Raw genomic sequence first — 13,492 nt, 5'->3', positions numbered from 1 at the left:
ATTTTTCTTATTGTTCATTTAAATAATTTTTTAAATATTCATAACTTCAATGAAACAATTTAAATTTCAAAAAATTCAATTGTATATGATAAAGCGTGAATAATTTTCTTATTGTTCATTTAAATAATTTTTTAAATATTCATAACTTCATTGAAACAATTTAAATTTCAAAAAATTCAATTGTATATGATAATTGGGTATTTGGGTAGGGTATGAGTATCCGATAATCCGATGTGTATGGGGATGATGATGACATTCAATACCCGATGTGTATGGGGATGAATTTAATAAATGGGTATGAGGATGAATGTATGAAATCCGATCCATACCCTACCTATTGCCATCCCTACTTGACATTTTTTGATAAATCCAATGAACATCATCATATATTGTTATTATTATTTTGTGTAAGATCAAGAGTAGATACTACATTTTGAACAAATGATCGCTTCTCTAACGACGATAATTCCACCACTGTAGCATCTCGTTAATCCCAAATATCTTCGTCCTTATTCAACCCAATAAAATCTGGATTATTAATTTTTAATGGCTTTATTTAATAAAACGATGGATTTTAACGCAACTTCCAAGAGTAGGGTTTTAAATTAGATTACAGCACTTTTAAAATACTTTTATCAAAATATTGTGTTTTCTCGTAATTTATTAAATTATTGTGAAAATAAATGAAAAATAAAAAAAAAACTTTGAGTTACGACTGCCGCCCACAATAATTTGATAAATGACGAGAAAACATTATTTTAAAAAAATTTCAATAAATTAGTCCCATTTTATGTCGACGAATGTATATATATAAAAAAGAAATCGATATTTTTCGTCATCGATATTTATCTCTATATTATGTTCATAAACATGAAAAATTCACTTGAATAAAAAAATTGTTATGATTGGAGACCAAAACTAATTAATGATATAAAATAGTTCACAAGTATCGCCGTTTTGTATTATTTTGCCCAATGTGCTTTATTTCCATTTTCATGCGTTGATCATCTCCTCAGGATTTGGGTATCCCACATCGTTAAGAAACATGGGGAGGGAAAAACGGATGCTATATAAGCTGATGGGTGTGCACCTTCCTCCATACTTACCTGGACGGGGTCAATGGACGATCAACAAGGTCCATGGCCTAGGCTGGCGACCTCCATTGCACTTGGGAGGGGTGTCTGCTTAAGGTCGGCCCAAGTGGTCGAGCCTACGTCGTAATTTGTGGTAGAGGGGACCTGCGTTCGCGCGGTCCCTGCTGAAGCTAGTTAAATATTTCGATCAAGAGTATATGTTTACTTTTGTCAAGCTAAGCTCTACGTCCAGTTCCCTCGAGTTCTTGTTTGGTATGTAAGTTTTCGAATTCTTGTTTGGCATATTAGAACAATATTGAGAATCTATTGAACGAGTTATACGAAGGCAACTCACATTTTATATTTTTATTAAATCTAAATTTTTTTGTTAAATATGATGTTTTATCAAAGAAAAAACTGAGTTATATAGCACAGAAGTACGAGCCCTATGGCAAAATAAAATTTTAAATATCAATAATTTGGGAAATTATATTTCCCCCCTTCATTTCTCCCCGTTGCCATTTTCCGTTCAAATAAAATGCAAATATTATTCATTTATGCTTACAAAACCAGCTATTTATCTAGTGAAAACAATTGAATTTAGTAGACTTCAAAAGATATAAACCGAGTGTGTAATAATATACGTGATAGGCTAACTGGCCTCTGGTCTTATTCCCATGGATGTTCCCACATGGAGAAAATTGCATGACAGAAGAAGAAAGACTACCTTATAAACGGAAGACTTCAATCACATTTTAATTCACGCAGCTGCGCAGTGAGCACAAAGCGAACTATTCTTTCGCCTTTTACTAAAGAATACCGTGTGTTCGTTGCATTTAAGCAGCATACGCTTTTTTTTTGGAGGGTCCTCTTCCTTAGGGATAGGCCCAACAATTAAGTTCTAAATTTATTGTTAACTGCATCTGTATATATGATAAAATGCATCTGTATATATGATAAAATAAAACTGAAGACGTACTGCTTAAAAGGAGATTTTTATCTCTTAATTTTTTATATGAATGTGATGTGACCTCAAAAAAAAAATTTCTTTTACATGTGTGTGTGTCTATATATATATATATATATATAAAAGTAAGCGATGAATTTAATATTCAATCTGTAGTTTTATTGTTAACAATGAAACTATAGATTGAAATCTATGTATTTCAAATCCATCAATCCAAATTTTATCTGAGTATATTTGAGTTTGGCGGATGATGATTATAATCGCGGTTATTCCGTAGAAGAATGTACTTGCTATGTATGACAATAAAAACCGAAGCTATATATTCATCATCTCTCTTTTACTGTTAACAAGATGAGAAATTGAACCCATGTATAAGATTGAATAAGAACGATTAATATGGAACCATATCGCTGAACTACAATATGTATCATGTATGGTCAGATATATAAAAATAAATTATCTCGTATACGTAGTGAATATTGCGCTAATACATGCATATTCTAATTATCTGCTGTACAAATGTCATTGAATTCTTGAATTAAGTCCAATCCTATAAAACTGAAGATGTTCTTGATCTGTAAGAGGGATTTTCCTATCTTAGTTATTTATCACATATATATCTAGATGAATGACATGTGATCTAAAAATATATTTTGTTATATATACATATGAAATAAGGAATTGAAACAGGTAAAATCAAATATAACGGCTTGGTAGATGCTGCCCATCAGTGTTCTCATCCACTCAGTACATGATATGTATGCTGAGTGATAAATAATGTATGAATGAGTGACCATGATTGTAAGAATATGATTTATTATTATTAATTATTAGTATTAGTATTATATTTATTATCTATTATGGAGTTCAAAATATTGACAAACATGAGCTCAAAATATTGAAAAACAAGAGTTCAAAACATTGAAAAGAACAAGAGTTCAAAACATTGAAAAACAATTGTGCCCAAATTTTTGAATAAAATAATTAAAATATTTTAAAGCATGCATTAAATTATAAGAATTATTCTCCAATCTTACCTATAAATAGATGTTTTGAGAATGAGGGAAGACACACCATAAACCTCTCAAACTAGAGCATGAATGAAGCTTGGACACCATCAACATTTTCTTGAGTGATATTTTCGAGCTAGAAATTCTGTTCATTTTTGAGATAAACTTCTAGTCCAACGGTTTATTCAAATCTAATCTCAACCGTTCATATTACACTTTCATATGTTTTAAACATCATATCAAAATTTCAGCCTCATCCATACGGTCAAATTTTGTGAAACAATTCGTCAAGAAAACTTCTCGGATTTCAACCGAGTTTAGCTAATTTACGGATTTTCGGACGATAAATTCCAGCTTGTTTCTTCCGTAATTTTGGAGCACCTTTTCGGTAAGTGGGCTTATGTTTTAAAGTATTTAAATATGTTTTCGAAAAATCGATCGACATGATATATTCTTTCGATTTGATATATGAATATTTCGTTTCGATAAATTGTTAAGCATGTTTAAATCAATTTCAAATGCATGTTCCTTTCGTTTCAAAATTATGTTGTTTTCGTTTCATGTTATATTCTACTATATATTCTTAAACATCAATTTGGTGTATTCTAAGAATTATGTTTAAAGGCACTGTTATGATTCAAGTTAGAAATGGTAAAAAGGAAAATTTTTCTAAAACATGATAAGATATGACAAGTTTATGGCCCTGATGCGGTGGGTAATAATAACCGATATATGGCCTCACCCCTTAGAGGAATTACATATAAGGGACTGATCAGTAACACCATGGATAATAAGATGAAATAACAATGCAATACGAATAATATATGATATGTCTATATGCATATGATAAGTTATGCTCATTGTTAATATCATGTCCTGGTTTTGTTATGAATTATTATTGTGACATGAAATTCATTTAATATTTACATAAATATATATAAGTTATGTCGTGTCTATCATTTTGTCTATTTATTGTTCCGACGTTTGTTGAGACACGGAAAATTTCGAATTGTTAAGATCTATATATGTATATCCTTGTGTTATTGTGATCGATCGTCCCCCACTTGCTGAGTATTTCACAAAATACTCACCCTTACACCCCTCACTCCAGATAAGAATGAAAAACAAGTTGAAGAAGAAGAGCAAATGTATTTCTGGGGATGGTAACAAGGTTTCAGTTGATCAAGACATACTTTGAAATTTGACTATCTTTTATTTTTACGTTGTTCGCTTCCGCACTCGTTTGTTAAGTTGATTACGTTGTAAAGACAATGTATGTTTTATGAAATAGACTGGTTTGGTTGTACACTGTACTACGAGACTTGTTGATTTACGATTGAATAATTGGAAAACAACGCCGGATGTCAACTCACCTCGGTATCGGACGTGACAATGATTTATCCACTCAGCAAACGTGTCATGTGCTGAATCGATAGCAGCATTATTAATGTGGATAGCATGAACAAAACCTAAATTACATGGATGGATTTGGAGGAAGAAGGTTCAAATCACAAGCATAAGATACGAAGTGTTGTAATAAATTGAAGCAACTTTTGTTAAAAGTCCCATTTCTTTTGAAATATTGGGGTATATCTGTTTGGCCAAATGGAAATCAGAATCAAAATATAGAGGAATCAATTTTTAATAATTTATCAATTCAACTATATTTCGAAATTCATCCTTTATGATGTGGCAAAACATAATTTTTTGGATTTTCGTAACAAAGAGTGTGGATGATAGATACATTTCTCTAATAATGGTATAGATGCATCAGCCCACGGAATAGGCTTATTTCCTCAGAACATCTTGTCAATTTTTCAGTACATCACCATAATTAGGATTATACTAAAAAATAATTAGTGATAACGATTAGGACTAAATTCAAGCTATTTAAGATTGCTTCTACTTTTTGTCGACAAGTGTATGTAATTTACGGTCGTTTGACGTTTTATCAAAATTTATAATTAATGGTAGCGATGCAACTTCAATATTTTAAACCGTATGAACAATTATTGCTCCAAAAAAACCTCTTCCTGATAATTGCAATACCTGACCACATATGAAAATCGAATACGTAACTTTGACTCTAATATTGTTGCATTATTTTAGCTTAAGCAAACACACGATATCAAACTTTAATATATGATTAATAGATTATCATTTATATGACGATTGAAAATTTATATTCATATTAAGTGCTATAATAAAATAATATAAGGACGACTTTGGTTATAGAACTGAGGCGAGTTCTAGATATTAGATTTCACTCCATTTTCATTCATTTGAATCATACTATTTGATAATATCATTATTCCAATTTATAGGCTAAGAAACCTCATGTACTGCCTCTCTTGAGTGCCGAAGTGTCGAGTAAATCTTATTATTCTAATGACATTTTAATAAGCTTATCAGAAATCAAACATTAAAATAATTTAATCAAGTTATATGATTCTCTTCTACTACCTCAAATGAGCAAAAGTATTTGGTAGTATATATTTTTTAAATCTTATTCAAAATCCTCTCTCCCGAGTATCATTATTCAAATAATTTAACATTCACTTTATGACCGATAAATTGAAAGGCAATAAATTGTAAGAAAAAAATAATAGTAGACAAAATAATTTTCAAAACATGAATCTAAATCAAGATCCGTGAATATCTAGAAACAACCAATAATTTTATAATTAAACAATTAAATACATAGACATATTCAAAAATCCATCCTAAATTCACGTCAAATAATAAAAATCACATAGTGCAGTTGATTCTCTGTCACATATGAATTTCTCCCGTATTATGAGTGTTGGATCGTGTGCTGGGCACCAAATGTGCTTTAAACACAATATTCTTCAAGAGCTGCAATAGCTCGTGTTTTAAGAATGTGTACACAGATGAATTAGATCGAGTTTGGTTTTCAAACCAAGCGAAAGATATTCGAAATAATCATTCATTAAGGAAACTGATATATTTTATATCATCTGCAACTGAATAACTGAAGATCACATGTGATCAGTTCTGGCATCTATCAGTTCAGTTATGAATAGAACTGAACTGATATCAGCTGAACTGATCAAATCAGTTAAGAACAAAACAAGCAGTTAAACAGATAAATAACACAAGATATGTTTATGGATGTTCGGAGACTTCAACTGCTCCTACGTCACCCCTTCTATCTCTTCGGGTAGGATACACTAGAAGACTTAGATTTATACAACTGATTGTATAAATCCTACACAGCTTAGGACTTAAACTACTACCTAACTGAACTCATACTCTAGACTGAAGACAACACCTTCCAGCCAACACTTGTATAACGTCTGTGTGTCAAAGACTACATACACAAGTTTAATGTCTTTGTGCAAGACTGTAATTTGGGTGGTGGCGTGTGCGTGTGTGAGAACTGAACAATGATAACAACTCGAAGGTGTTCTCACACACTGAGGAAAAATAGCTTCTGTACTAAGCTGATATATCTTGAATTGTTCCCTTGCAACTGGGCGTAATGCTTCTTGAAAGTCGATGAATAATAAGCATGTCCTTTTTGTTTTTCCACACTCTCTTTATAGTTTTTGCTGATGATCTTGGCATGTATTTATAGCAGCAAGATGACTGTATGCCAAGACTCAGTGCATGTGATCCTTGCAGTTTGAATTCGTTCCTTTGAGTTTGTGTCTTGTCTTTTTCCGACATCTCTTATGGAACAATTTGTCTTTAAACTTTGCTGCTCGGTCCATTATTGTCCTTTGACTGGACAAAAACTTATGTACCTTTGTGCACAGCTGGATTCCAATAATGTTGACTGTCGTGTTCCACAACTTGATTGCTCATAACTGAATTTCTGAACTGGTTAGATGAACTGCTCTGCAGTTGAAGAGGTGAGATCAGTTGGCTCGTCAGCTGAGCTGATTTCACTGGTTCAGTTGAACTGATCAGTTGGGCTCTTCATCAGTTGAACACTTCATCAGCTGGCCGGGCTTCTGAAGATTTCCTGCTGAACTATCTTTCAGCTAATTAGTCAGTTGAACTGATTTAAGATACATCAGTTGGATTTTGTTCAGTTCATAATATCAGTTGGTGGTTCAGTTGACGTATCCGATAGTCTTCAATTTGGGCTGTCAACTGATTATTTCAGTTCTAATTTTCTGCGCACTTAAAGTAGATTATTAGAAACACAATAACAAGTTTTGTTAACATCAAAATCAAGTAAAGATTGCAAACATAAAATGTTCCAACAGTGAGTCAACTATCCCTCGTGGTTCGCTCTTATATCTCAAATTTATGACACAAACATCCTTGAATGCGTAATGTTATGTAGTTTTGTTGTTGGATGTTCAAGTTCGCCAATTTCTAGTTGGATAATATAACATAGCTGAGCCATTAAATGAACAGGATCTTCCATTTATCCCTAATTAAAAGTTTTTAATAGAATCACAGCAGTGATAAAACTATGAACGCCTACATTTGAGTTTGGATCAGGAGCATGACCAGGATTATACATCAAAGGAAACAAAATTGAATAAATGTATTGATAAAAAAATTGATCTGTAAAGGTATTACCATATATATTATGTTAATATTTTAGTCTTTTAAACTTTTTTGTGTGTTTTTTAAATATTAATCTCACCGAGATATAATATAAAATATATTTTATTATCTAAAATTTTATTGCTTTAAATTTCTCTAAACTCAATAGAGAACATTGGCTGTGAACTTCTTGCTGCACAAAATAGAGACTGCATGGAAAAATAGACTACTTGGAAGCTTTGAAAAGCCATCATTTAAATATATCAGTTGAGATAATAGACTAGTTGGGAAGGAAAGAATTGACATTAGAGAGGAAATCAATTGAGACCTATTGTTTTTTTTTTTAAAAAAAACCTTGAGATTATGATATCTATCGATTATAATTGCTATAAAACTCTTTGTGAACCAAACATTTGTCTACTTTTTTCAGGATCTCAATTAATTGTAGGAGACATTTACTAATGTTGAAGATGAACCTATTGAGAGAGGCCAATTGTTTGGAATTTGAAAACCATGATGAATTAAGTTTGGAGGACGAACTTGCGACCAGAGTACTGGATGAATGTAAGACATGTAAGACCCAACTCCTCACCTCCAAACCATTGAAGTAGATGGAGAGCCAAAAGTTTCTTATTTATTAGAGAATTGATGGATGCTATTAACTTGAATAAATAAGGGGAGATTAAGGTGATGGTGAGTCTAAGAGTCACCTTACATCTATAAGTTTTTACTTAGATTAGAGGGGAAATCTAAGGGTAATACCCTGAGTAAGGATCCAATGGCTCCTGGCCTTGGTCCAATGATTAAGGTTGAGACAGGTTCGAGTCTCACTAATTGTCGATAGTTTTCTTAATTTATTTAAGTAGATTTAATTGTTCATCTGTATTTCCTTTGCTTGAGCTAAACAAGTGTCAGGTCCACGCTCAAGTCCCTTCAGTATTACAAACAGTTATGTTATATCATCTTAGTATTGAACAATATGATATTTGTACTCCAAAAAAAATCCAATAGCTTAAATTTTATTTGGTTTAGGCCCTTAATCCGCCTATCAAAGTGGATCGTGATTGGACATACAAGGAGGAAAGTCAAATACTTCAAATGCAATTTCTATATTATATACTATCTATATTATACTATTATATACTATTTTAACATGACGATTTGGATTTGATCGAAAAATGTTTTGAAATGATTTTATAAGATAGATCTGAAATACATTAAAAATAAAATGATTAAAAAATCACTAGTTAAGGATGTAGAAACATATGCAACAATCACAACAAGTATATCATAAACACTAATACTAACTTGATCCGTTAATATTTCAATTTTTTAAATGATGATAATATCTTTATCTCAATAAACAAATGACAATACTACTTTCATCTAAAAAGCAAATTACATCATCACTATTTTTGAAAAATAGTGAATTATCCACGCAATAATTTTACAAATTATAATAAAATAAAAATAAATATTTTTAATACAAATTTTTATAATCTAAATAAATCCAATAATAATAATTAATAAAAAAAACCAACTGTACAATCACGCAAACATGTTTAGGTGACTAGAATGTAAAAACGAAAATTTGTTGAAAATGATTCCACATGTCTCAGTTTTATAATACAATTCATAACATAAGACGATGAAAAGAAACTAACACAAGACTCCTCCGCGCCATTTTGGTACAATGATTTTAAACTAAAATTATTCAAGTCATTTTACATATTTACGTCAACCCATACCTTTTCTCCGAACCAAAACCTGTAGGATCAAATTCTCATCCTCATCCTCATCTCCGTTTCAAGTAATTTCTTATAACTCACAAGTGTTTAACAACTTATCCAAACGCCATTTGATTTAAATATGAAATAACATTTTTATATATTTAAACAACAAATGTTTTTAAATTAAATATTAATTGCATTATTTTGAAAAGATATTTTAAAGCCCGGGTGGTCCAATTTTTTTTTAATAAATGTATATGTAAATTTTGTATAATTTTGGAATAATATGATATTAACCCGGGTAGATCAATTTAAAATATTAAAAGATTATAGAGTTTAAAATTTTAGCACGGACAGAGCCATATTTCTGGCTCCGTCACCATCTGATTCAGGGCTGTGTATTCAATTTCGGGTATTCCATATGAAAAAATAACGAGTGTTTGACACGAAAAGTGCTTACTTTACACGTGCTGTGTAAAAATCACGTTATTTGAGGAGATATGAGTATCTACTTAAATTATATAATATTTCGAGTCAAAATTATTGCCAAAGAATTTAAATATAAATATAGAAACAGTAATTAATATGAGCGTACAAAATAATAAAAATAATAATTTTATTGCTACATATCTTCTAACAATTAAAGTTGATTATAAGAATATAATATTTGAGTCGCCGTAATCAAATAAGTAACAAAAGAAATCAAAGGGACAAAAGATAAATATAAAAACCATGATTTATTATGTTTAATTGCTATAATGTATGCTTACACATATCTTCGTGACATCAAACTCGTCATTAATTAATAAAATGATCAACGTAAAAATACATGCAAAATCCATTTTGTAAGATGGCTTTTGCCAAATATTGAGTATCCATGCATTATAGTTTGATGTCATGTAGACAAATTTATGTTAATAAATATTATTGAATTAAAAATATATAAGAATGTAGTTATGTAAGAAGATTTAATTTTATGTAGTTATGTGTAACTACATAAAATTAAATCTTCTTAAAACATATTTAAGGGATCGGATGTTGGTATAAAACTCTTTTTATTTCTCCCCGAAAATGACATTTTTTTTGAACTTATTCTAGCTAGAAAATTAACTTTATTAATTCCATATTTCATGTGAAAAAACTATTAGTGCTTATAACAAACTTATAGATTGAAATATAATGCAAATAATAATTTTGATTTTGGAATGGACTGCAAATTCTTGAAAAGAAATATTTGATGAAGTATTGTTCGATCAATTACAAAAAATAAATTTTCTTACAATCAAAAAATATGGAAAAAAGACAATTTTGATATGTATGTTTTTTATTTACTATATTTGTTCTAGTGTTTTCAAATTTCTATCGTAATCTTATATACTTCAATTTCAGCAATTTTAATCATTTTTTTCATCGAAAGTACTGATGTGACACTTCACATATCAATGTAATATAGATGCCAATTCAGCGTCTCGTTGAAAAAATGAATAAAATTACAAAACAAGACAAATATAGCGGACTAAAATTGAAACAGATGACCACATAGTAAAAAATCAAAATCAAAGGATCAAAGTTTTAATTTCCCACAAAATGTATTAAATGTTATGAAACATACTTGCAAGATGAATATGTTTATTTCGAGTTGTTCTCAAAATATATGTTTATAAAAGAAATTCCACTGATATTTTTTAAATTTAATTAAAGTTCTGAACAAACTCCAATCTTAATCAAAGTCTGTATATTTACGAGGAAGAAGCGTATCCAGATAAAAATAAAATATTGCCAAAAAACTTGTTTGATTTTTGAAGTAAAATGAAACCAACCATGTGCAAATGAAATGTCCATTATGTCCTTAGGGTAGCCTATACATATATATATCGTTCATTCCCAAATATAACTCACAGTAACGCAAGTAGAGGAGAGCTATGACAAAGTTTAGTTTTGGTATAACTCTCGTCCTTTTTACTTATTTTCATGCAATGGTTCTATTATGCCAAGGCATCCAACCGATTGATACATGGTTTCAAAAAATAAAGCTACTTCCTATACCAAAATTCGCTATCATCGAGTTTTACGATCAAGATGTTCTTGCGGGTGATGGCGAAACATCTTATGAGATAGCAAGATCTAATATCACTTCAACTTCACCAACTTTTTTTGGTAAGTTATCCATGGTGGATAACCTATTAACCACTGGACCTGATCCTAACTCACCAGCAATAGGACGCAGGCAAGGGTTGGTTGGTTTTTCTGACTTGAACGAAATGGCAATATATGTGAGCTTCAACTTCATCTTTCATGGGGGCTTGTATGATGGAAGTACGATCTCCGTACTAGGAAGAAGGCCTACGCTGAAGAATCAACAAGAGTTATCTATTGTCGGAGGTACTGGAGATTTGCGATTGGCACGAGGCATTGCTGTGGTGAGCACGCATGTTTTGAACACCGCCGGCGACTCTATTTTCAAATATACTTTGTACGTCACTTATCTTTGAATCCAGGAACGATTATGTTGGTTGTAGTACTTCAGTGCAAGATATGAAACTGCACTTCTATATATGATAAAATAAAACTGAAGATGTTCGTTCTCCTATAAGAGAGATTTTCATATCTTAGTTATTTATTATATGTCTACATGAAATATAAATATCTGCTATATATATAAATTTATTTGTTAACATTAGAACTTAGACCTAACTCAACCCCAAAAGTTAGTTAGAGAGAGGATTGTCCAAGTTTTATATATACAACTCTCACAGGGATTTTATCCAACAGATGTGAGACAACTAACACTATTTTATTCAATCTCATTATAATTAATAAAACAGAAGCATTTTCACTTAAAAAACGGGACTTCATTGAATACATGGACAAAGGAGGTAGAACTAGCGTTTATATTACAAGCAGGGAAGAAGCTACAAACTTGCCATAGGATTTTTAAAAAATAAGTAATAATTGAAAAAACTTTTTTATATAATAGTTTATTTACTTCTTTTCTTTTGGATGTTTTTAGGAAAACAAAAATTTATCCAACTTATTGGGATCACTTTCGAAATCTAAAAATCAAGCTATAATTAGTGACAAAACTAGTCTAATATTTTAAATCGTATAATAGTTCAAATGTCATTTTAAATCATACAACAATTTAAAGTTGTCAAACTATACGCACATTCCACTATTCATGTCGGTTTCGACCGTTGAATTTTTGCAAACATATCTAAATAAATACCGCCTAATCTACATTATACCTAAGCTTGCTGTCTCCTATATGTCTTATTTTAGACGGCAAAGCGCAGAGAGAACTTTGAAAAAAAAAAGGAACACCAATTCTGATAATATTATCTAATCCTCTTGTCATGTGCACTCACTCGTCAGGCCACAAAGTAGATTTTAGAAATTAATATTTTGTTCATTCCAAAATATAATGGTACATGATCCATTCTTATAAATTATAATTTTTTTAACAAATTTGAAAATGGCAAAATTCCAATATTGGTCTTCCAACTTTGTAATTTTGGTTCTTCATATAATCAAATTTCAGTCTAGTCTTGTATATATATTTCGATTTTTGGAAATTTTAAGCATTTTTTATTGGAAGTGCTCATGTGACATATGACGTAACACACATCAACATGATGTCAGAAAATAAGACTAATAGTGCCTAAAAAAAAAGCATACTAAACTGAAATTTGACAACATTGAAAACAAAAAACGCAGGAGTTAAATATACGAGACCAAAAATGAATTTTTCGAGCAAAAATTTCAACACTCCCATTTCAATATCTTTCCAAGTCAACCGAGTGGCTATCCATCATGCAGCACATATATATATCCTCAACATGTTATACCATCACATAACACATTTGATCTTTGATTTAAGAGTGATGGAAAAGTTTAAGCTACGCAAAGTTTTTATCCTCTTCACATATTTTCACGTGATTGGAGTTCTGTGCCAAAGCTCCCAACAAGTCGATACGTGGTTTAAAAGCCTAAATATACTTGCGGCGCCAAAAGCAAAGGTGCTTCAATTTTATGCCCAAGACATTGTAAGTGGTCCTGGGCAGACGACGTATGAAATAGCAAGATCAAATATCACCACCACGTCGCCAACGTCTTTCGGCCAACTGTATATGGTCGATAACCAGTTAAATACTGGACCCGATCCTAATTCACCTCGTGTTGGCCGCAGGC

The 13,492-nt window shown here is 31.0% G+C and overlaps 2 non-coding genes across 2 annotated transcripts; both read left to right on the top strand.

Annotated features, from left to right (window-relative positions):
* The first annotated feature begins 1,098 nt into the window (after positions 1 to 1,098).
* LOC140974687 (U1 spliceosomal RNA) lies at positions 1,099 to 1,258 on the top strand. The gene has a single exon (XR_012174844.1). It is a non-coding gene; the product is annotated as a U1 spliceosomal RNA (small nuclear RNA).
* A 580-nt stretch (positions 1,259 to 1,838) lies between these two features.
* On the top strand, positions 1,839 to 1,957 carry LOC140974693 (U5 spliceosomal RNA). The gene has a single exon (XR_012174849.1). It is a non-coding gene; the product is annotated as a U5 spliceosomal RNA (small nuclear RNA).
* Positions 1,958 to 13,492: the final 11,535 nt, after the last annotated feature.

This window comes from Primulina huaijiensis, chromosome 3 (assembly GCF_012295235.1).
Source record: "Primulina huaijiensis isolate GDHJ02 chromosome 3, ASM1229523v2, whole genome shotgun sequence".
In the NCBI taxonomy this organism is placed as follows: Eukaryota; Viridiplantae; Streptophyta; class Magnoliopsida; order Lamiales; family Gesneriaceae; genus Primulina; species Primulina huaijiensis.
Note: the sequence above shows the minus strand (reverse complement) of the source record. Positions and strands in the feature narration are given on the sequence as shown.